The 24899-nt window shown below is 36.9% G+C and overlaps 1 protein-coding gene across 13 annotated transcripts in view; it reads right to left on the reverse strand.

Moving 5' to 3' along the window:
- Nucleotides 1–24899, reverse strand: part of DYM (dymeclin) — a gene marked incomplete at both ends in the record, with an annotated part of 301077 nt that overhangs the window by 110433 nt on the left and 165745 nt on the right. The window lies entirely within an intron of this gene.

The raw sequence follows: 24899 nt of genomic DNA on the forward strand, positions 1-24899 counted from the left end.
TTTGTGCTGAGCTGAGATGACAGAGATATGAATTTGAGGCTGCTGAGGCAGCTGGAATTTACAGAGCAGATTATTAGACTAGAGAGATATGCAAGAGTGGGTTCTAGAAATCTACTCAAGAATCTTCTTCAGTATTTGGTTAAATACTAAGTTGCATTGTTCAGAAACAGACTCCATGAGGTGTGGCTGTGATTTGCCCAGGAGCAGCAAACTAAACAGAGATTTCTGAGGTCACAAAAGGATGAGGACACTGCAGTCCAACCAGGCAGAGTGGATAAAACTCATTGAATGTGGGTATTCAGTTGAATTCTCAGGCAGGGCCATTATTTAGGAGTAGAGCTATTCTAAATCAGAGCAAAGATTTCTTTTTCTAAAATATACCCAAACAGACCTAAATGAACAACTTTCAAGGAATGAAACTAATTTATTAAATGTAAATGGGATAACACTCCAGTTAAGTGGCAGATTGTCACATTCAATTTACAGGATTCACATTTGTAAATTTAAAGACGGGTAAATTAACAGTAAAATGATGCAAAAAAGATATATAAACACTAGTCATAAGAAAGCTGGAGTGGTTATACTAGTATCAGACAGAGTAGGCTTAAGAACAATATTATTAAGATAGAGATTTTATCATAATGAAAGGACAACACAATAATCTTAAATATATATGCCTAATAATAGTTTCCAATATACATAATTATATGATCCTAATATTATTATTCTTTTTTTAAGATTTATTTTTATTTATTTATGCACATAAGAACTGGGTGTAGGCCAGAGGTGCAGGGTGTGAGAGGATTCACCAGAGTGAGAAGCAGAACAGGCAGATCTACTGAAACACACTGTTGAGGGGAGCTGTAGGCGAGACAGGAGAGGTCTGCTGTGCCATGTGGGTCAGCCTCCTGGCCAGGGATCGAACTCATGCCACAGTGGCTGGTGATAGCTTGATAGCACTGAGATTTTAACCCCAGCATCACCAGGGAGACCCTGATACTAATATTAAATGTATTATATCTAATGTATAAAGAATTCCTCTTTGGACTAGATGGCAGCTTAAAAATTAAAGGCAATTCTGACTGTGTATACTTTTCCAAATAAATTTGAGGTATTACCTGTAGTACCTTTTTAGTGACAAAATTGTTAGCTTAGTGCTATGTCACAATTTCTTAGTAATACCCTTCTAAATAGACTATTGATTTGAATATCAATGTAGGAAAATCCTGATTGCATCAGATGGTTTATATGGAATTTTCAGGGAAGTCAGGGCTAGTATTCTTTCTAGATTAAATTCTAAGTAACATCAAGGAGAAAATTCCTTAAATTTATTATAATGTTAGATTTATACAAGCAAATATAAGAGGCAACGAATATTCTCTAAATATATACTCAAATACAGTAGGAAGAAAAAGTAATTAAGTGAAATAATTATTGACTAAATACAAAATTCTATAACACTGATTAAGTGCTAAGCAGATGTCTATAAGAGAGATTTTCTTGAAATGGAATAGTCCAACAAAGCTTCATAAAGGCCTTAAAACCTTATAAAGAGTTAGAGAAAATGAAGGACTTCTTTATACAAGAGAAGAGGGCAGTCCATTCTAAACAGAAGGCAAAAAAGGAGACAGTGAGGTAGAGGTGTTATATAAAGAGGTAGAAAATAAAAATTCTATCTCTATCAAGGTGCATGCATTTTTTTACCAATCATTTTATTTTTCTGGATTTTCCCCATCTGAGTTCAGTTTCACCTTCTTGGTGTTTCTGTTTTCTTTTCTTTTTTTCCCTTTTAAGGCTAAAAGTAAAACATACTTTCTATTCATGTCTATTTTCATGGCCTGGTGGTAACTAATACTAGCAATCTCTTGTGCAGAATTCCAGAAATATATTAAGTTATACATACATATATATGCATATATACACATACATCTATCTTTTTATTCCACAAAATATATCCTTTTCTGTACCTTTCACTTCATCCACTTAGAATACATTCTCTCATCTATTCAACAAATATACATTGAGTACTTATTACTTGACATCTCAGCATATGGATATACTAAAATATATCGAGCTAGTCTATTATTAGCCAGTATTTGTGAATGCTTCCAGTTTTTGTATCATAAATAGCACTGCAATGAACATTCTTGTACATAATTTTCAACATAAGTGAAACTATGGGATAAATTCCCTAAAGTAAATTCCTTAAAGTAAAAGAACAACTAAACATGACATTGAACTGTAGTAGAGGCACATACCCTTAATTATGCAAATTAATTTGCAGTGGATTGGGAAAAATATGTTGGGCTAGAGTAAAAGCATATTTACATGGAAATGCCTAAAGAGGGAATTTAGTTAGATTCTTCTAATCACAGCACACTGTCTGGAGTAAATGGAATTCCAGATGTTTTTGAGCCTGATGAGCTTTGGTGGTCAATTCTAGCATAGGGCAAAAGGGATGGCAATAAACACACCTGGAAAAGGAAAGCTCCTCGATGTTAGTAAGAGGACAGTGGGCAAGGGAAGCAGAAGAGCACACCCTGTTCACTTTACAAATACCAAGAAATCTGTCAGTGTCCTAAGTGTATACTTTCAGAAAAGGACAACACAGCTAACTTACTACAGCAACTTTCATCATCAATTTGAGAAAATTATTCAATGTACCTTAGGGATCAAAACAAAAAGGACTCAGAATTGTTTCCTTTGGAAAAGAAAGGCTAGTTTGTTTTAAAAAACAATAGTAGGGCCTCCCTGGTGTGCAAGGGGTAAAGTCTCAGCACTATGAAGCTATCTGCAGCCACTGCAGCACTAGTTCAATCCCTGGCCAGGGAGGTGACCCACATGGCACAGCAGACCTTTCCTGTCTCACCAGCTGCTCCCCTCAGCAGTGTATTTCAGTCAGTCTGTCTGTTCTGCTCCCCACTCTGTCTCTGGTGAATCCTCTCAACCCCTGCATCTCTGGTCTGCACCCCAGCTCTTGTATGCATCAATAAATAAATCTTTAAAAAAAAACAATACTAAAAATTTTTTGCTTGCTAGAAGACAAAACAAGGAAGTGAGTTTTATTCAAACAAAAGCTCTTTCAGGGTATAACAGAAAATGACCTTTACTAGCACAAAATGTTAGAAGGATCTAGCTCAAGGTGCTGAGGCTGCCGTTCCCAGCCGCTTTTATGACAGTGGTGTGAAGACAGATGATTTGAGGTCACTTCCAGTTTTCCACCATGAATGAAAACAGAGAATTCACACTTATTTCAAGTTGTTATTCTTCTACAATTTAGTAGGCATTTTCCTCAGCTCCTATAGCTTGAGTTTTCAATTTTTTTTGACATTCTAATTTTGGCTTTCATTTAAGGTTTTTTAAGGCAAAATTTATATGACAAGACTTGCAAATTGTTGGGAAAGTAACTTGTTTAAAGCTCTGCTTTCAAAGTATTAGTCCAAGCTGAAAGCTAGTTAAAGTGATGAAGACAACACCTGATGTTTGTATGGAAAGGCATAATCCTGATTTTAAAGTAAGTGAAACTGGCTGCCAACGTGCTTAATATTCAGTTGGAGACAGCTTTCAGGATACTTTTTTTTTTTTTTAATTAGGAAAAGGCTAGATTTTTCTTTTTGTACAAGAATGTACATTACAAACTTGTTTGACAATGAAAAACAGCATGGAATGGGATGATCAACTGTGAGATATTCATAGAATGAAACATTACGTAGCAATTTAAAGTTTTATCTAAACTTTACTAATCCATGTTACAATATGAATAAATCTCAAAAACAATGTCTTTACAAGCAGGGACCCTGTTAAAGGTGAACATAATGGCATTACTTCTATAGCATTTTAAAAAGGCTAAACACCATACATATTTTCTATAGACAAAACATTTGTGATAATAAAGCATACGGAAATGGTAAACACTGCATTTAGGATAGTCATCACTGTCTGGGAAAGAAGGGAAGGAAATGGGATCAGGGAGGAAATAAAGGTAATTTAGTGCATGCATGCTCCCTCTCTCTCATGATAGGGATGTAAAAATCATTCTTTTGGAAGGTCCACACACTGGACACATACATGGGGCAGGGGTGCTATATTTCTCTCTGTTAATTTGGTATATGCCTGAATTATTATATATATTTTTAAAAATGGATAAAAAGAACAAAGTATCCTGAAGAAAGTAGCGCCTGCCAACAGCCAGCGGATCACAAAATAAAGAGACATATAAACAGAGCTTGTATGGTCAGTCCAACTTGGAATACGCTCAGAAAACCATAAGGTGCTGACAGGGTTACAGCTTAGGGTATACGGTATACAGTGGGTGGCAGGAAATGAGACCAAAAAGAAGAGGATTGAAGATAGACTGTGATGTGTGCATATAACATATCAAAAGCCTTGGTCATCTGCAAGGACTAAGAAGCTAATGAAACGTCAGTCTTACAAAATGGTGAAAAACAGCTGAATCCTTGCCCCACAGGAGCTCAGGTCCAATGGGATGATGGGGAAAAATATCGACAATAGTGAAATCAGAAAACACCATGGATCTGAAGGTTAGGTACATTTCACAGAAGAAATCTATCTTGCTAGTGGCATTAAAGGTTAGGGGAGATGCTAGTGGGAAAATAAAAGGCAAAAGAGCAATTCAGAAAGAGAAACAGTGTATCCAAAGGCACAGAGAGACTTCCAGGAGGGCCCAATAACTTATAAAGCCAGGGTAGTGAAAGTACACAGGGCAGGAGGTGGTAAGAGACAAAGCTAGCCAGATAGGCAGGGGCTTGTTAAAAAATCATGTTCAGATGTGTATCTTTCATCTTGTCAAGTCATCAAAACAGAAAATACAACTAATATTGACCAAGAATCTACTACATCCAGACAATGTGCAGCTGGACTGGAGACAGCAGGAAGCAGAAGCAACAAGGTCTCTGTCCTGCCCTCTTGGAGTACAGGGTCAGGCCTGGGAAGATATACCTACATAGAAGGTTCTACTGTCAAGGTGGTGATGCAGATGAGCATGGGGTGCTATAGGCACACTGATGAGGGCTACCAACTGCACCTGAGAGTAAGCAACAGGAAAGCATTTCTGGAAATGATGCCTGAGCTGAATCTGGAGGAACAATTAGGAGTAACTTGGGCAGAGAAAAGAGCATGAGAAAAGGCGGGGAAATCCGAACAGGACTAGAGTAGGAAAGAACCCAGCAGGCACATTCATGAAGTGCTGCATAAACAGTGGGGCAAGGCAATAAGGTTGGGGTAGCAGTGTGGATAGTTCATAGAGAATCTCTTATTGTCTTACTTAGACCTGGGACTTCATCAAAAAGCTAGCTGTAAACACACACACACACACACACACACACACTCAAAATGGATTAAAGAACTAGACATAAGACTTGAAACCATAAAATACATAGAAGGAAATATAGGCGAAACACTACATGACATGCACCTCAAAGACATCTTTACAGACACATCACCCAAAGCAGTGATAGTGAAGGCAAAGATAAACAGCTGGGACTACATCAAGTTAAAGAGCTTCTGCACAGCAAAAGAGACAATAACCAAAACAAAGAGAAACCCCACCGACTAGGAAAAAATTTTTGCACACAACACTAACAATAAAGGACTGATCACAAAAAATCTACAAAGAGCTGATGAGACTCAACAAAAACAAAGAAAATAATCCAGTCAAAAAATGGGCAGAAGAACTAAAAAGAAACTTCTCTGAAGAAGAAATGCAAATGGCCAAGAGGCATATGAAAAAATGTTCAACATCACTTGAAACCAGGGAAATGCAAATCAAAACTACAATGAGATACCATCTCACACCAGTGAGAATGGCACATATTAAAAAACTAGCAACAACAAATGTTGGCGAGGATGTGGAGAAAAAGGAACTCTCCTGCACTGCTGGTGGGAGTGCAAACTGGTCCAACCACTATGGAGAGCTGTGTGGAGATTTCTTGAACTACTAAACATAGAGCTTCCATATGATCCAGCAATTCCACTCCTAGGTATTGACCCAAATGACACAGAAACAGTAATTCCAAAGGGCACCTGCACCCCTATGTTTATAGCAGCACTAATTACAATAGCTAAGCAATGGAAGCAACCCAAAAGCCCAAAAATAGATGACTGGATCAAGAGGATGTGGTACACATACACAATGGAATATTACTCAGCATTCAAAAAAGATAAACACATGCAGTTTGCAGCAACATGGATGGGGCTAGAAGGGATCATGCTCAGCGAAATAAGTCAGAAAGAAAAAGAAAAATAGGTGGTCTCTCTCATAGCAGGAATTTAGAAAACCTAAATAAGAGACCAGGAAAAAGACTAATCAATACAAAGTAAAAATCAAAATTAACAAGCAACTATAAGCCAGAGACACACTACGGATGGGGGGGTGGGGAGGGACCGGAGGGGAAAGGAAGGACTAGAGTCAAAATAAGGGGGGGGAGGTGCAATTGTATGGGGAATATAACCAAAACGAAAATGCATACATTGTGCAGAAGTGAAAAATGATGTAAGAATTCTATAAAATAAAATATTTAAATAAAAAAAAAAGCAAGGTGTGTTTTATGACAGCAGAAAGCAGGATGAGAGAGAGAAACAAAAGCAAAGCTGCTGTGTTTGGTATTCAGGTAGGGAGCAGGGAATAGGCAGGAAGAGTGACTGATTATTCTTGTTCATCTCTGTGCTCATTCTCTCCCTTACATTCTCTCCTCTCATGGAGGCCTATGCCACAGAGCCCCAGGGCTCCAAGTAGCAATATCTGAAAACCACCCCAAGCAGTGGGGTTCAAGTATATAACAGTTATATTTGTTTTAGAAAGATTTCTCTGCTCTAGAGGGAAGGATTGATAGGACTTGGCAAGAAAACAAGAGGAGAAACAGAAAGATCCTTTAGGTAACTATTACACTGCTAAAAGTGTCAGGCAAATAAGTCTTAAACTAATGCAAATATGAGCTACTTGGAAGGAAAAATAGAACAGAAAGTGAAAAAAGAGAATCACGAATAACTGTAAGGTTTCTAACTTAGCAGCTGGCTGAGAATGTGGCAGAACACGCTATGAACATAGACAAGTTGAAGAGCAGGGAGGAGGCTCAGGAAGACAGAACTGTGCCTTAAAGAAAATAGTAACAGGCCAACCATGGAATCAACCCAAGTGCCCATCAACTGATGAATGGATAGAGAAACTGTGGCGCACATATTCAATGGAATATTACACAGCTGTGGTGAAAGAGGAAACGGTATGTAGCACAAAATGGATGGACCTGGAGGTATTATACTGAGTAAAATCAGTCACAAATGAAAGAGATTTTGGATGGTTTCACTCATTTGCAGAATAGAAATACCTAAAAAAAAAAAAATTACGCACAAGTGATAGAGGAAATAAAAATTTGAACCCAGCCAAAAAAACCCCCAACATAATGGTGACCAGAGGGATAGGGGCAACGGCAGAGGGATGTAGGAGGGAGGTAGGTGGGGAATGGACATGAGTGGTTTGGTAGAGGAGGAAAAAAGAAGTAAGAAAAAAAACAACAATACCCTTAGCAGTGTTAACTATGTATCAGACACTGTTCATCAAATCAGCATATAAGGTAGGTGTGTTATTGGTGCCAATTCTTTTTTTTTTTTTTTTTTTTTTTTAAGGAAGGGTGAAATCTAGGCAGAGAGACATCAAGGAATTTGCTTAAGATATATAGCTACTAAGTGTTGAAGCAGTGAGTCAAATTCAGGAAAGTTGGCTCCAAAATCTGTGCTCTGAACAATACTGCCATGAAGCCCAAAGGGGTTCAGAAATGTGCAGATGGAGAAGGTTAGAAATATCCAGATGGACAGTCCAGAAATACTCATTTGGCAATTCAGGAGAGAGATGAGAAATTTTAGGTTTATCATTATCAGTTAAAATCCTAACAGTACATGTGATCACAGAGGACAATGAGTAATGTAAGAGCAAAATTCTGGGAACCACCAAGACTAAAGGGTAAACAGAGCAAAGGCAGACAATAAAAGGGGCTGAGAGAGGCAAAAGGAGAATCAGAAGAAGAGTAAAATGCCCTGGAAGCCAAGAGAACAATCTCCAGTAGTAGTTGTCACTGTCAAAAGGAAGACTTGTGAAAGTGAGCTAAGTCACTGGGGTTGGCCCCAGGGAAGAAATCGGGGCGACCTGACCAAAATCCATTTTCAGTAGGAAGGAGGGGGCAGAAGCTGAGGCAGCACAGACAGAGGGTCAATTACTGAGAGGTGATTTGGGGGCTCCCTCACTGAAAAGTTCAGACATTTCCCACGAAAGGCTCGCCACTGTTCACAACCTTCAGCCCCATCTCTCCACGCCCCAGTCCTTCCCTCTCACACGCTCAGTACAGTACTCAGTAGAAAATGGGAGGATGCAAATACCACAACAAAATGGGAGCAGATGATTTCCGATAAAGAAACTCAGGTAGCAAGACTTACTACCAAGGTGAAAGGTACAAGAACACAGAAGTTCTTGATCAATTATAAAGAGCTATCAACAGTCAAGAAATAGCATTATTGAAGTTAATAAAGGGAGAGCTTCAGGTCGAAAGCCAGTCTCCCCTGCCAGGCTTCAGGCTCTCTCTGCAGACACCAACCACTCCCACATGCCGTGCTTCCTCCTCCTGCCCATCTAGATGAGGTCTCTCCTTCAAGGCACAGATGCAAAATGTATACCCCACACCCTTTGGGAAACTTTTCTCCGTCCTGTGCCCTCCCTACCCCAGAACTACACCCACTGCTCCACCACCTAGTAGGCATTCAAATAGTCTAATGCAGCTGGTTACCTGATTTTTAACCAGCTTTATCAAGGGATAATTTACATGTAATAAAATTTACCAATTTTAAGTATACAAATCAATGAGTCTTGCAAATTATAAACATTCATGTAACTCATCACTATAATCATGACAGAACATTTCCATTACCCCCCCCAAATTCCCCTGTGCCCATTTGCAGTCAATCCCCTCCTTCAATGTGCTGTCTCCCACCTCACTCCAGGCCACCACGGATCTGTTTTCTGTCACAATGGTTTTGCCTTTTCTAGAGTTTCATGTAAATGGAATCATAACATATGTGCTCTTTTGTGTCTGGTTTCTATCACTTCACACAAAGTTTTCCAAGTTCATCCATGTTGTTTTGCGTATTGGCACATACGTCCTAAGAAATGCATCCTTACCCGGTTTTGTTGCTGTGAACATCAGAGCGTCTACCACCTCTCGGGTGATGCAGCCTGTGCCTGTGTGGGGGTGTCTGCTAACATGCAGGCTACCAAAGGCCAAGATGTCACCGTAGGTGCAGGGCTGAAACTCATTCCTTTCTACTGCTGAGTAGTTTTCCACTATATGGAAAAAACTCCACTTGTTTATCAACATATAAGTTAATGGACATTTGGGTTATTTACAGTTTTGATTATGGATAGAGGCTAAAAACATTCTCATACAAGTTTTTATGTGAACACATTTTCATTTCTCTTGACTAAATACCTAGAAGTGGGATTGTTGAGTTGCATGCTATTTAACGTTTAAAAAAAATAAAAATAATAAGCAAACCTGTCAAGCTGTTCTACTTTCTTGTTAGCACTAAGTATCAGTGTATTCAAATCTTTTTGTACATTTTTTTATTTTTATATTCCCCATACAATTGTAACCCCCAATTTTGACCCCAATCCCTCCTTTCCATGCCCTCCACCCCAAGTGTGTCTCTGGTTCATAGTTTGTTGATTTTGATTTTTTTTTCTTTCTTATAGTTATTCTTTTTCCTGGTCCCTTATTTAGGTTTTCTAAATTCCTATTCTTTTTGTACATTTTTAAAGAGTTGTTTTCTTCTTTTTCTTGCGTTTTAAGAGTTCTTTATATATTCTAGATACAAGTCCTTTATCAGGTGTATTTTTGTAAATATTTTCTCCTGGACTGGGTATGAGAGAGGAATCTTTTCATTTTCTTAACTGTGTCTTTTGACAAGCAAAAGTTTGTAATTTATTGAAGTCCAAGTCATCCAATTTTAAAAACATGATTTGAGATTTTTGTATCCTAGGAAATCTTTGCCTGATCCAAGATCCCAAATTTTTCTTAAGTTCTTCTAGAAGTTCTACTCTTGTTGGTTTGTTTCTTTACATATGAATATTTAATTGTGCTAACATCATTTGTTAAGACCGTCCTTTCCTTCTCTGAATTACCTTAGCAGTCCTGTCAAAATTTCATTGACCATACATGCCTGAGTCTATTTCTGAATTCTGTTTCAACCTACTGGTCTGTAAATCTGCCATATACCAATACTACATTGTGCTGATTACTCTAGTTATACTGTATAGCAAATCTTGAAATCAGGCAGTGCGTCTTCCAACATAAATTTCCTTTGTCAAAATTGTTTTTGGGTATTCTAAATTCTTTGTATAGCCAAGCAGACTTTAGAATTAACTTGTCAATTTCTAAGAAAAATACCGGGTGGTCTCACTCATAGCAGGAATCTAGAAAACTTAAATCAGGGACCAGGAAAAAGAATAACTATAATAAAGAAAATATCAAAATCGACAAACAACTATGAACCAGGGACACTCTATGGTGGGTGGGGGGGCGGGGAAAGGAGGCCTTGGGGTCAAAATAAGGGGGTTGTAATTGTATGGGGAATATAAAAAATGAAATTCAAATAAAAAAATAAAATAATATTTGGGCATAAAAAAAAAAAAGAATTAACTTGTCAATTTCTACCAAAAAGCTTGGGGTCGGAAGGGGTTTATTAGGATTGCATGTATACATGGGTTTCAAGATCTTTGTAATACTAAACATCTGATCCATTAATACAATCACCTTGTTATTTAGGTCTTCAATTTCTTTCAGCAATGTTTGAAATTTCAGTGGACATATCTTCCATGTTTTTTGTTACAATTAGTCCTAAGTCATTTCATATTTTATACTATTGCAAACATTGTTTACATTTTAAAATTTCTAATTGTTCATCACAAATTTATCAAAATTTAATAATTATTATATATAAACTATGTATGCCATGACCTTGCTAAACTCATTTATTAACTATAGTAGATTTTTGTTGATTCATTAGGATTTAAAACATACCTATCTTTCATGTAAATAAAGACTGTTTTAAATCTGCTTTTCTAATATGGATTCTTAAAATTTCTTTTTCTTGACTCACTACACAGGCCACAACCTCTAGCACAATGTGTCACCATCTTTCACAGATCCCCTCTGTCAGGGTGAAGAAGTGCCCCTCTACTCCTAATTATCTGACTTTCTTATATGAAAGTCACAAATAGCTGTTGAATTTTATCAAATGTATTTTTCTATACCTAAGATGATCATACAGCCTTTAAGCCCATTAACACAGTGGACTGGACTGATTATGGAATGCTAATCCAACCCCACCTTCCCAGGTTAGAGCCCACTGGCGAGCCTTCTGTATATGAGGATTAATAATAACAATGACAGTTGTTGTCACTTATTTAGGAATACGCTACACCATGTACCTTCCAATCTTTTGTATTTTTATATTAAATCAATGTGCATCATGTTTATTAAAGAAAATACTGCTATTATAATATATGAGTAAACTCAGGTATTAGAGAGGTAAATTAACTTGCCATGAAGGAGCTAGAATTTCTACGCTGGCACTCTAACTCCAGACCGTGTATTCATAACTCCATTATTGTCTCTTACGTAGGTATTTATTAATTTTGATGGCTATTATTTTTTCTTCCCAGCATAGTTCACTCCCACTCCCTTCTTTTGGGAAAAAAAAAAAAAAAAACAATTTCCTTGGAAAATAAAAAATGTGTTCATGACACAGGCTGAGTTAATGACGATGCCCCATGCCCCAGGTCACCAAGACTGGTCAATGGATATCTGCTGTAAGTTGAGCCACTGAGGAACTTTCCTTAAGGTTTTTCTAACTAAAATGATAGGAAGACTGCTTTCCCCCTCTCATTAGAAGACTGTAAAGAGGTAATTTTGGAGATGCCCATGACTGTGGTTCAGTTTCATGGAGAAAATTCATGTGCAAATGGAGAATGAACTAAGTTGAAACAGTAAAAGAGAAACACCCTCCTCCCTCACACACACACACAGAAAGAGAGAGAGAGAGAGAAAATAAATATGCCCTGGAGGTAGACTCCCCAGTTCAAGTCCCTGAGGCTCCTAGCAGCATCTCCTACATTTCTGAGCTATTCTCCACTGAGCACCCTAAGACAAATCTTTCTTTTTTTACATATGCCAGACTCTTGTAGGGCTTACTCCCTCATCTTGAAGTCTTTGCTCAAATGCTCTCTTTGAGACCAATCACACCCCAACCCATGTATGCCCTATTTTTTTTCCACTGCTGTATTTTTCCCTATACCTACTTATTACTTTCTAAATACTACATACCTTTTTTAATGTTCCGACTTGTCCAGAATAAAAGTTGGCAAACTACAGCTTGCAGACCAAATCTGGCCCTACCATCTGTTTTTGTAAGTAAAGTTTTATTGGAATAATGATATATTGTCTATTACTGAGTAATTGTGACAGAATCCATCTGACATGCAATGCTTAAGTATTTCCTATCTAGTCCTTTACTGAAAAATCATCCAGATCTTGTACCACTCTATAAGAATGATGGCTGGGTTTTCATCATTTTTGCTTCCTGCAGGTCCCCAGTGACTACCACAACACTGGCTGCACAGCAGGTAGTCAGTACTGGTTCACTGGATAGCATATAAAATAGAAATTCCCTGAAAATAAAGTACTTTTATGTTAAGTTTAAGCTTTCAAAGTCTGCCTGGCTTCTCTGATTCTTTGGACAAATATCAGATATTTTTATGACCAAGAAAGTTGTTTTTAACCCCCTATTTTGACTACATTTATTCAGAAGTACAATTGTCTTACACTTTTCAGGATTTGCTGCCAAACTGGATTCTCGGTATGAAAGAAAGAAAAGGGTCAAGAATGTTATCAAAGTGTTTAGCCTAAGCAAATGGGAGGGTGGGCAGGTATGCCATTTACTGAGGTGGGAAAGATTGTGGGGTTGAACAAGGTTCCAGAGATATCTTAAGGAGCTTCCTCCTAGATAAGGTAATTTTAAGATGTCTATTTATAACGAAACTGAAAGTGTATTCTATTCTAGAATAAAAATTAAAATAAAAACACTTTAAGAGACTTGTTTGAGGAAGTAAATAGAACCATATGATACTATATGGGTCATCTGTGAATAATAACCTGGTCACAACAACATGAACACTGACTACTGATCTCACCTAAAGCCACTGTACCAGGGAGTGAGGCAACAGGCATACTTGAATCTGCACATGTTGTGTTGTGTGCAGCTGAGGGGGTTTAGGACAATGTCTACTACTAGATGTTTTGAGATACTGGTTCTCCACATAGAGTGCTTTTCTTCTTCATTCTCCCTCTATGCTTCTCAGGAAAGAATCCTCCTGAAAGTCAAGCAGTCCACCGATTGCCAAGGACAACATTCAGGTCATCTTTGTCAAAGACAAGTAAGACAATTCAGGAGTGTGGGAAAAAAGGCTAAGGGAAAAAGAGAAGAGATAATGGATGGCTCTAACAAATGTGGAAAAGGTCTGAAGTTTAAAACACCTGTATGAAAAAGGTGTTATACTGCTGGTGGGAATGTAAACTAGTCAAGGAGCCACTATGGAAAGCTGTATGGAAGTTCCCCAAAACACTAAAAATGGATCGAACATATTACCCAGCAATTCCACTCCTAGCAATCTATCCAGAGGACACAAAAACACTAACTCAAAAAGAAAACTGCACTCCTATATTTTACTGTGGCACTATTTACAAAAGCCACGCTATTGGAACAACTTAAATGCCCCCAAACGGATGAATGGATCAAGAAAATGTGGTATATATACACAATGGAATAATACTCTGCAATCAAAAAAGATAAACTCATGCCATTTGCAGCAAGATGGATGGAGCGGGGAGGGATCACACTGACTGAAAGAGGTCAGAAGAAAAAAGGTAAATCTTGGCTGGTTTCACTTATATGCAGAATATAGAAAAACCAAACAAAGGGTCAGGAAAAAGACAAAACTTGCAAGCTGACCATAGATCTGAGGCAAAAAGGAGAGGAGAGAATAGGTGAGGGGTCAAAGCAGGAGAGGGAAGAGCACAAGGGATTGTGGTGATGGATCATGGGTGCTAAGGTGGTGGGAGAACTATGGGGTCTCCACCCAAGGGGAGAAATCAAATACTGTCCAAAAATTAACAATAATGTAAGAAAAACATAATAATTTTTAAAAAGACCTGTAATAAAATAAAATGAAAATAAACATTTATCTCATGAAGCACGTTCTTTTATACTTTTAGAATAGAAACAATAACTTCCCAGATGTTTCCCCCCTATCAAATTACATAATCTTATTTATAAGGCTACTTTACACCTATATGCAGGCCATGTGTATATGTCTTTGTATATGTGTATGTATGAGCAAACCTGGGTTTCTCCCCCGCAAATGCTAAATTCACTTAAAACCTTGATTATAGATCATTTTTTAGTGTTCTGCACACAAGAAGATTTAAAATATGCTTGCTAGTAATGATTCATCTTTCTTCTTTTAGTTTTCCACCTTTCTGAGTCCAGTAAAAGAAACTATAAAGATGTCATTATTCCTAGCTGACAAAACTGGAAATAAGAAGTCTTAGTTTCTTTTTATTCAAAAACATCTTATTTTTAAGGATCTAAAATTATTAGATGATAGTGATAGCTAACTACGTAATTATTTTTGCCAAGAATATTGACACTTACAAAAAGAAGCAAGGTTAGGGCAGAGTAAATTGCCCATTCATTCATATTTATTTGACTTAATAACCATAAACATTATTTTAGATATATAATAATTAGTTTAAGATTCATTTCTGTCCAAGGACAAGTGCTAAAATGACATTGTGATTTTACGGTATTTTGAAGGCGGAGTACAAAATAAGAAACCTTAGCACCACCTCAGCTTACTGACTTTTAAGTAAGGCTTGTTAAAATGCAAGTATTTAGTGGATTAACAGTGCCAAGAGTAACGCAATGAGAGCTGTGTCAATCAGCATGTTGAATGTCATCGATAGTTCCATATTTCAATATTCTAAGGAAAACTCAGTAACACGTCTTCAAAAATTTTGAGGTAAAAGCAAAAGAAACAAAGATATACATTTATAAAATCTAGTAAGCAAGATTCCCATCCAAACATGACCCCCTGAATTGCAACTGGAGAATTTCTTTTACTGCCATGAAAACACGTATCTTAGCAAGAACCTGAAATTATGGTTACAATGTCAGCATGATCTTCATTGTGTGACTGCATAACCAAAAATTACATGTAGAACCAAAAATAACTAGTCATACAATATGGCAAAGCATTCAACTTAACTTTAAAAATTCTGAAACTCAGAGACTTATTTCCCTTTGTTAAGGTAACAAAATAAGAAAGGCATAGAAAGAAAACTGAAAGATGAAGAATGACTTTTAAATTAATTATTACACAAATTATTCTAAGAAAAAATATCTGAAAAATAATGGATAAAATACATGCGCTGTCAATGAGGGATCTGGTACCTATATTATCAAAAATACAAGTGAGTGAAATAAGAGAATCTGTCATTAGTTTAAAAATTATTACTTTTATTTTCATAAAGATAATCATGTAAAATGTATTGTGTTTTTACTATTACTATATGGTAATTCAGTGGAAAAATAACTAATAAGTGGACGAAAAGCGAAAGGATCATTTTTAAAGCAGATTTTTCTAATTTTGCTTAAATTTGAGTCAGAAGTGCTATTTAATAAGATAACCTAGTAAGTGCTATTTAATAATAAGTGCTATTTAATAAGAATAACCTAGTAACAATTTTAAAAATTGTTAATTTATCTTAAAAGAAAATTCTTGCCTTTATTTTAACTTGTTTTTATACCTCCTTCAGGGCTACTGTATTTAAAAATGTCAATATACATAAAGTCAAGTACAATAAAAGACCCAGAGTACTTTGCAATTAGGATGCAATCCTAAAAATTATCAAGATAAACGTAAGTTTCATGGTATTTTCTCTTCTCTATTAGAAAATATATTTGGTGAATAGAAGCAAGCAATGGAAACAATCTCTAAAAGTATAGTCTTGAGAACAGAATCAGGGGCCTCCCTGGTGGCCTAGGGGTTAAGTCTCAACACTACAAGGACCACCTGAGTTCGATCCCCGGCCAAGGAGCTAACCCACAAGTGGCACAGCAGACCTCTCCTTCTGCTCCCCTCAGCAGTGCATTTCAGTAAATCCGCCTCTTCTGCTCCCCACTCTGATTCTGGTGAATCCTCTCATCTCCTGTACCTCTGACCTAGTCCCCAGTTCTTCTAACAAAACAAAACAAAAAAGAACAGAAACAGATCTTCTGACTGAAAGGAATTTAGTTTGTCTTTCCTCTGTCACCCTTTCTTAGTCCTTGGAAAAAAACTGCACACCAAGCAGACAGCAAACTTATGCACTTAAAAAAAAAAAATTCTGTATTACAAAGTCACTAATTTATGGCAACAATTAGGACTGAAATAATATTCAATTAAGAAACTTCATTCAGAAGGTGGGATTAACTCAGAGTGAGCACAAGAGGATAGACAGGATAGACAGTTTACAAATTACTATCGTGTATTGTAAGGCACTTCCTAAGTGTAAAGAAATTTCCTCTCAGAGGAAACCCACCAAATAAAATATGTTTACTCTATGTCAGATTTTACAAAAGTGGTCACAGGAAATGTGGCACAGAGAATTGCTGCTGAACACCTACCTTTACAACACAACTCATCAGGAAGGTGTTCTCCGGGTGCTGGACCCTTGATCTGGAAAGCCCTAGAACGTTAGTGTTTCTTTTTGCTTAGCCCTTAGTTCAGCAAATATAATTAGTCTTTGAGAGAGCTATGGGAACAGGAAGTCTTAATGGGAGTTATAGGTCTTTACTAGTAAATGCCTTTTTTCAATTTCTGCCAGCTTTATTACTATTAAAAATCTTTGGATTTGTAAGAACTCCCCTTTTATTTCTGCTTCCTTTCAGCCTTTGTAAACTTAATTACTAATTTATACTTGCTCTATATACATTTTTAACTTATATCTTCCTTTATCTGTCACTTTACATATATATGTATATGTAAGTGTATCTGTAAATGTATATCGCCATCCCATTTCTTCCGTGAACAGTTTTGTTTTTTTTTTTAAATTGTAATCCCTAATAGGTTTTATTTCTTTTTATTTTTTTTTATAGAGGCATGTTTTTTATTTATTTTATTTATTTGTTTGTTTGTTTTGTTTATACATGCACTGGGTACAGTCAGAAGCGCGGGAGGGCGAGAGAATTCACCGGAGCCAGAGCAGGGAGCAGAGCAGGCAGAAGGACCGAAGTACACTGCTGAGGGGAGCAGCGGGCGGCAGGAGAGGTCTGCGCGCCATGTAGGACCCTCCTCTGGTGGCCAGGGAGCAGCTGGGGATCGACTGGTGCCATGGAGGCTTCGGGCAGCTTCGCAACCCAGCGCTCAGCCACTGTGCCACCGGGGAGGCCCACAAGTAAGCATTATTATTAAATGTCCTTTTAGAACACAGGTCCTTATAATAAATATCAATAACTACAGAGGTAGAATTCTAAGAGCAGTTGTAAAAATGCCACCATTTCAAGACAAGATTATAGCTCAAATCAAGTTGAACATAACCTGATAAGAAATAATCTGTTTTAAGAACTGTGGTTAAAGTTTAACAACATAACCCCACCCCAACCCCCACCCTCAATTTCTACAACCCAGATATAAAGTCATGCTTTGTGCTCCCTCTGCTGGCTCTAGAGCTATAGTTAATGCCATTCTTAGGAGATTTTTTTTTTTTCTTTGTACATAGCATCTATTATAACACATCGAAAGGTACTGGTTTCCTCCTCTGAGTATTGAGGAAAATCAAGAGAAAGAAAACATACCTTCACGAAGGTCAGCTAGCTGCTGAGAAACAGAACAATCCTTGTCTTCTGATCCTGATCCAGGGCCCCTTCCATTCTATGATTTTGATATTTTCAGGAGCAAGATTATTACTGAACTGTACTTTGCTGCAAGTTCCAAAAGTTGATGCTTTGTATCTTTACACCACACACCAATTATTCACTAAACTACAACTCAGTTGATAAGGGCATTTGACCAATATTCAGTGTGGGCTTATTAGCTTCAAAGAGCATCCATAATTTTAACTTTCTTTGACAGTGCCCAATTAAAGTAGTCTATTGTGAAGTTTCATAACACAATGGATACTTGAATTTCTTTTAATGTGCTTCTGCTTCCAAATCACATCACAATATTTGCCTTGGAATATATAGTCGATACACAATATGTTTCCAGGTCAATAAACAATGGAAGGTCATTTTATCAATGATGATGACTGTTACATAGCAAGCACAGGGGTGGACCTTCTCAGGGAAGTGTGTCAAGAGGTAGTGTCCAAGTAGACATTACTACCCATATTCTACAAAGAAAGAAGTGGAGGGAAAAATCTGTTTGATATCCAAGTCTCTAACACTTGCTCTGTACCTAACTGCTTTGATGTTTTGTTCATTCTCTAATCAACAGTGGCAGTGACACTATAAGATGCTCTTTTACTATCAACACCATCAGTGCCACTTCCCAGAAAAAAGAAAACTTTAACCAAAATTACCTTATTAAAAACAGGAACCTGCCTAATTTCTTTGAAAATATAAACTAAAATGGAGAGTTAATACATTTCTTACATTTAATAGCGTAAGGTACATGACCTAGACCATTACATGCCCATTAATCCATAGCATAAATTAGTGCTTAATTCCAATTGATTTTCATATAATTGACATATTGAGTTATTTGTCAAGCACTCTGGAAACCTGAAAACACCAGCTCCACTCTGATAACAATACTATTTAGATAGACACAAACAGTCTGGAATTAAAGAATCTAATCTGTTCAGACAAAGAGTAAATATTTATTAAGCCAGAATACACAAGCCTATCGTTGTGGGGAAGAGACATTTGTTTCTTGATGATAGATATAAATTGTTATCTAAATCATGGGCAATTTTTATTCAAAGTAAAGTTTAAATCCTATGTTCCTTTTGAAAACAGAAAACTAAAGATAATCAGTGCTTATCCTTTTTTTCTGGTAGTGATTAGTTATTTTCATAGACAGGAAAAATGTTAAAGTATTAATATAAGAAAATAGTATTGAAAAGGACATATTTTTCAGTTACTAATTGTTTGTCTATGAGGAGAGTTCAGGCCACAAATGTCTAGATTTTAGAAATGAGAAAGCAGCCTAGGTTAAATCCAGTTTTAAGGAACTTAGGGAAAATGGATACATGAATAAATTTTAACTTTGCACAAATTAAATAATGTGATGAATTTTTACTCAGAGCGCTATAGCTAGCATCATACAATATTTATGGATATTGGTTGTTCAACTGAAACGACAGATGAAAAATAGCTTTGGTTTCGATGTTATACAGGAAAGAATTTAGGATACACTGTGTTTAAACACCAGTCCTCTACTTACAAGCTATGTGAACGAGGACTTTTTGTGATACCCAGTTCTCACATAAGGTGATGATGATGGTGATAGCTACTGTGTAAAAGTTGCTGTGATGATTAACAGGGTGGCTAAGGAAAAAGGCACCAGGGAGTTCCAACTGATTATTTACACAGAGAAATGTGGGTTGGGGGTCACGGTCATGCCAACTCTTAATTGTTTTATGTTTGCAAGAAATTTTCACTTTTAAAAAATACTGTGCAAAACCAAACACTGCACATCTCTGACTCCAAACCACAGGCTGCTAGTATGGAACTTGTTTTAGAGAACCACTGGAAATGCCACGTGTCATGAACTGGTACTAATCATCAAGGCTCTGTTGGGGTTAGATGAATATCCTCAAAGATAGAGATGTGCTCTGGGAGGGAAAGTCAGGGGTGGAGTTAACATTTTAGGAGAGAAACTTAAGAACAAAAAGTGTCTCCTTGGCAATCATGATTTTGAGACAGCTCAGTATTGTGCTTATATTCTAATTTAAAATTTGGGGGTTTTATATAAATCTATTTAATGCCTGATGCCCCAGTAAAGAGAACATGTTATACTCTCTGACCTTTCCAAGTAAAAAAATGTATTTATATTAAAATCCACAGTCTCCATATTATAAATTTAAATGTCCTGGACAGTCCAGATTTACCCAATATACAATCTTGGTTAGAGTGTACTCATTTTATTGATTTTTCCCAAAGAATGAACTTCTAGTTTTATGGATTTCTCTACTGCGTTTCTTTTCTATATCATTGACTTCTGTTCTTTATTGTTGCCTTCTCTCTCCTTATTTTGGTTTAATTTGCTCTTTCTTTTCTAGTTTCTTAAGAAGTTGAGGTCATTCATTTAAGGCCTTTTTTCCTTTTCCAATATAGGCATTTCAGATTATAAATTTCCCTCTAAGTACTACTTTAGTGGTACCCCACATATTTTGTATTTTCATGTAGTCTAAATTACTTTCTAATTCCCTTTGATTTCTCCTTTGATTCATGGGTTATTCAGAAATATGTTATTTAATTTCCAAATATTTGGGAACTTTCCGGAGAGTTTTCTATTATTGACTTCTATTACAATTCCTTTGTAGTCAGAGGACATGCTTTTCATGACTGGAATCCTTTTAAACTTACTGAGATTTGTTTAATGGCATAGAATAGTCTTTCTTGGTAAATGTTTCCATGTGCAAATAAGAAGTCTATTTGGTCACTTATTGGCTGGTGCATTCTAGAAATGTTAATTAGGTCAAGTTGGTGATACTGCTACCTGAGTCTTTAATATCATATTATTCATTTTCTGTGCACTTGTTCAATCAATTATTAAAAAAGAGGAATTTAAATCTCCACCTATAATTGTGGATTTGCCTATTTATCCTTGCAATTTGTCAGTTTTTCGCTCTGTGTATCTTGAAGCTTTGGTATGTGGTGCATACACATTTAGTATTGTTACCGTCTCTCTTTTTTTTTAATTTAAATTTTATTTTTATATTCCCCATACAATTACAACCCCCTTATTTTTACCCCAAGCCCTCCTTTCCCCGCCCCCCACCCCCCATAGAGAGTCTTTTGTTCATAGTTATTTGTTGATTTTGATATTTTCTTTCTTATAGTTATTCTTTTTCCTGGTCCCTTATTTAAGTTTTCTAGATTCCTCCTATGAGTGAGACCATCTGGTATTTTTCTTCTTCTTTCTGGCTTATTTCGCTGAGCATGATCCCTTCCAGCGCCATCCATCGTCTCTTGATAAATTGACTCCTTTATTATTATGAAAATGACACTCTTTATTCCTGGTAATAGTCTGTGCTCTGAGTTCACTCCCAATTACTTTTGACCGGCGTTAGTGATAGGTTAAGTTTATCTTTTTGCTATATTTCTATTTGTTCCATCTATTTATTCTTTCTCCTTTTTTTTTTTGCATTAACTAAATATTTTTATGATTCAAATTGCTGGTTTATAAGCATTGGTCTGGAAATTCTCTTAAAATGATATCCATTTTAAGAGAAATGATATCTCTTAAAATGATATCTCTTTAAATGATATTCCTTAAAACTTTTCCTTACCTGAGGCTGTGATTACACACATTTTTTTCTCTCTCTAATAATCAGAGTATTTTTAAATTTCATCCTAATTTCTCAAATGACACTAAGTATAGGCTTACTTTAATTTATATGGAAGTTTTGGTCCCTTAAAATAATACCACCAATTACTCTCTTTGTACCATTATATTTTGTTTGCAGTCTCCTGTTGTAGACCATAAATGCCAATCATACCTAGTGTTCTAATTTTATTATTCTTCACTGTGGAAATCACCCTCTATTTTCCAGATAATAGAGGCACCATTAAGGAGGACAAATGCCTCAAAACAGCTGTACATTTCTGCATTCAAGTCCACCCTCCCTAGTCATTCCACAGACTATTGAAATTGACCTACTCACCACTTTCTGAACATACTATGCCTTTGCTCACGTTAACCTCCTGGTCTATATTTCCCTTCCCTACATACATCTGCCTGGCAAATTTCTACCCATCCTTCAAAATTAGAAAAACAATGATGATAATTTCCAGTTAGTTATATCTATGTTTACCTCCCTCATTAAAAAATAAATTCTTGACCATGGAATAATTCCTTTCTGTTCCCCTTTGGAGCCTAACATAGTGTCTTGTATACTTAAAGACTCTCTGAAAAATGTTTGTTTAATTGAACTAAACTTAGAAATAATTTGGGTTGCGGAGCATTATGGGCTGACTGTATGCAGTTCCCCCTTCACCACCACCCCCTCACATATTTTGGAGCAAGGAAGTAATTAAAGTTAAATGAGATCATAAGGGTGGAGCCCTGATCCAATAGGATTACCGGTTTTATAAGAGGAAACAACAAAGAGCTTGTTCTTGGACTCCTGCTCTCTCTTCATGAGTTAACAAAGAGAAGTACATGTAAGCACATAGTGAGAAAGGAGCTGAAGGGAGCCAAGTACAACCCAGGATGAGAGTCCTCACCAAACATTAATCCTGCTGGTACCTTGACCTTGGGCTTCCAGCCTCCAGAATTACAAGAAAGTAAATTTCTTTTGCTTTAGTTTCCCAATCTATGGTATTTTGTTACAGCAGCTGCAGCTGACTAATACACACAGGGATGTTGTTTAGATGGGTCTTGAGGACCAGTAATGAATCTTAAGAGGAAAAAAAATTCTTTTTCTCCACAGAGTTATACTTAAAATAGTGCTGCTTTTTTGTCTTTAACCACTGCCACAACTCACACCAAACCCAAAAATACTCAACACTTCATAACCCCCTTTACAAACAAACCAATCCTAAGCCCTAAGGACTAAGTTACTAAGACATTAGAGAAGTACATCAGAGGGTCAGCATCTATAGTCAGTCCAGCAAGGTATATCTCAGAGGCACAGACAACTATCACAGTGCTTGTAAAATTTTTATAAAGGTCATTTATAAAAATGAAGTTAAAGAATGGAGAGTAGGCTCTTGTTTTGGATGACATAGTCAGAGAAGGCTTCACTGAGGAGGTGACATTTAAGCAAACGCCTAAAGAAAGTGAGGGGGTAAGCTCTGCAGGAGCTGGAAAAAGAGTATTCTAGAAAGAAGGACTAATAAATGCAAGTGGACCAAGAAGGGCATTTTCAGGATGAACTATTTATAACAAGCTCATGAATCTCTTTAAACAATTATTTAAAAGCTTAAAAGATCTAAATCATATCATAATTTGCCAAGATCACCTCCAGACCTAACAAAAGTTTCATCTTTCTTACTTAATGCAGTAAATTAAATGATTACTCTGCAGCCATTGAAAAACATGATGCTCCTGAAAACACATTTGAGATTTACCTGACTACAAAATGAGAATCACTATATTCAATAACATGACTGTGAAAACATGTTTACTTTTGAAAAGTGAGAACTGTCATAGACAGAAGGTGAGATGTGAGCTATTATAGTAAGTCTGGAATGAGAAATAGTTTTCTAAACTTATTTCTTTAATTACTGAATTATCACTACAAATAAAAGGCAAAAAGCCACCAGCAATATATATTTTAAAAAAGCTTAAAGCATGTATATTTAAATTAATTTACAAGGAAAGTAATTTAAAATGCTAACCACCAATATTAAATTGCAGTAGTTGACAATCATGGGGTAAATAATAACAGCAGAATTTAGGTGTTTGTATGTGACATTAGCACTGTTTTGTATATATCATCTCATTTAAACCTGACTTCAATTCGGAGGTGCAAGTTTCCTTATTATCCCCACTTTCCTTGTTAAAAATTACCAGCTTCTCAATGGCAGAATTAGCCTTCAAGCCTAAGTTTCTTTCTTTCTTTCTTTCTTTTTAAAGATTTATTTATTTTACTTATACAAGCACTGTGTACAGTCAGAAACGCGGGGGTGGAGGGGTGGTGGTGGTGAGAGAATTCACCAGAGCCAGAGCGGGGAACAGAGCAGGCAGACGGACGAAGTACACTGCTGAGGGGAGCAGCAGGTGGCAGGAGAGGTCTGTGCACCATGTGGGACCCTCCTCCAGTGGCTGGGGAGCAGCCGGGGATCGAACCGGTGCTGCAGAGGTTGCGGGCAGCTTCGCAACCCAATGCTCAACCGCTGCACCACCGGGGAGGCCCTCAAGTCTAAGTTTCTTGCCTCAATACCTAAGCAACCACCCCCCAGTGCCACAAAAACGCTAGTATCTGAAGGTTCCCACAGGTCCTGTCTTATTTTTCCCAAGGAATATTATATCCCTTTCAAACCACAGTATGGTAATTTTTTTCAATCTCTGATCTGTTAGTGAACTCCGAGTAATCAGTTTGTAGTAATGGGATAAACACACATGGTCCTGATTTGACAGAGATAGTCCCAGTTCAATTATTTTGTACCAGTGGAACTATTTTGTCCCAGAGTTCCCTTTCACTAGCTTAAAGGGTGCTGATTTGAATGACAAATTATACACCACCCACCTGATAATCACTTCACTTTTTGCTCTGCCCATCCAACGTCTTTCTTATTAAACAATGGGACATATTGAGCTGAGTGGCAGTCACTCTCTTGGGGTCTAAGTTCACCACACCTCTTCTTCTGATCAGTGCCGATTCTCTCAACACTTCCAGTACATCCTTTTTCTTGTCTCCTAAAGGCTCCACAACTCCTTTCCAATTTGTATGTCTGATCTCATCTCCTCCCACATCCTGTCCCATTCCTCATTCTTTTCTCCTAAATGAGCCCTTTGTCTCTCTCGCCTACTCTTCCCTACTTCTTCTTTCATGCCACCCCCTATGCTTGAAACAACCCACGAATCCACCAAATATCTGTCCTTAAATCACTTTTTAAAAGTCACT

The sequence above is a fragment of the Talpa europaea genome, assembly GCF_964194135.1.
Source record: "Talpa europaea genome assembly, chromosome: 13".
NCBI lineage: Eukaryota > Metazoa > Chordata > Mammalia > Eulipotyphla > Talpidae > Talpa > Talpa europaea.